Raw genomic sequence first — 2,065 nt, 5'->3', positions numbered from 1 at the left:
TTTCTAATTATTTTTATTTAAAAAGAGCATTTAAAGCACATATCAACATGCATTGCATAGAGCAGATTTCATCTTGCTCAATTGATACTGATATTTTGAACTGATATACATAGGTGACAATAGATATAACTGAAGGCTGATTTGAACATGTAAGCATATATACTCTACACGTGCAAGCAGACTCAGGGTAATGATCACTAATGACTACAAATAACTCTATAAAGTTGTGCGGCTATAACATTTTGAAATAATTCCACCCTATTGAACCTAAAGTTGGAAAGCCATGGAAATTTTGACCAATTTTGTATCTATATTATATACACACCACACTAACATAAAACAGCCAATTTTAAAATTAATTTAAAGAATTTGATTCAAAGTGTCTACCAGGTATACCTCATTTATAGATATTGAATATATATCAGAATAGGCCATATGTAAAAAGTGGATTTTTGGACAAAGAGATACAATTAATAAAATCCAATGACATATTGGATTTTATTTGCTAAAAAAGTTAGAAATTGCTATGAATTACTTTTTACAGTTTTAGAATCATTTCTATTCACCAATTTACATAGGTGTCTTCCACTACTTCTACATTTTTTCATAAATGTCCCATAGATAATACAGTAAAGGATTCAACATCACAATAAATAGGACCAACTGAAAGATAACAGTATACAGAAGCCTACATTTTAAATTGTCATATTAGTGTTAAAGTATAATGAAAACCAAAGTTGAAGTGTTCCTCTGTAAGGCAGGAGGATAAATTATTTTGTTTTATGTTAACCTGGCCTCTCTCCTACAGCTCTTTAAGAAGCAATGTAATACATTCCAAGTCCATTATAGACGGCTACAACTACTTTGCCAATTTTATGTGACTGTCTTGATACAATCTTGAAGAACCTTAAGATGACCATAAACACAACAATTGTAGTAGAAAAAAGTACATTTACCCGAAAAGATTTGAAAATTGATGTTTATTGTTTTCCATCCTCAACCAGAAACCAAAATGTGTATAAAAACACTTAACCAAATGGCTCCATAGCTCAGGGGTTAGAGCACTGGTCTCGCAAACCAGGGGTCGTGAGTTCAACTGTCATTGGGGCCTAATTCTTTATTGTTACAGCTGCTAAAACTTAAGTTGCAGCACCCTATATTGCAATACTCTGCTTTAGTATGCTAAATGAGAAGATGATGTAACTTGTATAGCCAAATGGGAAAGACAATTATCACATTCAGTCTAATCTATTGACTAGTTTCAAGAGCATAGTTGAAAATATTTGTGTAATCTTTTATTGGATCAATTTCCTTCAAACTGATACTGCCAGCATGGTTATTCACATTCATTGTAAAATTAATATTAAAGAATTCCAATTATTTTAATTTAAAAAGAGCATTTAAAGCACATATCAACAAGCATTGCATAGAGCAGATTTCATCTTGCTCAATTGATACTGATATTTTGAACTGGTATATGTAGGTGACAATAGATATAACTGAAGGCAAATTTGAACATGTAAGCATATATACTCAACACATGCAAGCAGACTCATGGTAATGACCACTAATGACTACAAATAACTCTATAAAGATGTGTGGCTATAACATTTTGAAATAATTCCACCCTATGGATCTTAAAGTTGGAAAGCCATGGAAACTTTGACCAATTTTGTATCTATATTATATACACACAAACATAAAACAGCCAATTTTAAAATGCATTTAAAGAATTTGATTCAAAGTGTCTACCAGGTATACCTCAATTATAGATATTGCATATATATCAGAATAGGCCATTTGTAAAAAGTGGATTTTTGGACAATGAGATACAATTAATAAAATCCAATGACATATTGGATTTTATTTGCTAAAAAAGTTAGTAATTGCTAGGAATTACTTTTTACAGTTTTAGAATCATTTCTGTTCACCAATTTACATAGGTGTCTTCCACTACTTCTACATGTTTTCATAAATGTCCCCATAAATAATACAGTAAAGGAATCAACATCACAATAAATAGGACCAACTGAAAGAAAACATTATACATAAGCCTACATTTTAA

General features: G+C 30.8%; 1 non-coding gene across 1 annotated transcript; it reads left to right on the top strand.

The window, feature by feature from the left end:
* Positions 1-1,038: 1,038 nt before the first annotated feature.
* On the top strand, positions 1,039-1,111 carry TRNAA-CGC (transfer RNA alanine (anticodon CGC)). The gene has a single exon. It is a non-coding gene; the product is annotated as a tRNA-Ala (tRNA).
* Positions 1,112-2,065: the final 954 nt, after the last annotated feature.

This window comes from Taudactylus pleione, unplaced genomic scaffold, assembly GCF_031769625.1.
Source record: "Taudactylus pleione unplaced genomic scaffold, aTauple2 ptg000109l, whole genome shotgun sequence".
Classification (NCBI taxonomy): Eukaryota; Metazoa; Chordata; class Amphibia; order Anura; family Myobatrachidae; genus Taudactylus; species Taudactylus pleione.
The sequence above is the reverse complement of the archived record's forward strand: the minus strand, read 5'-3'. Positions and strand labels throughout refer to the sequence as shown.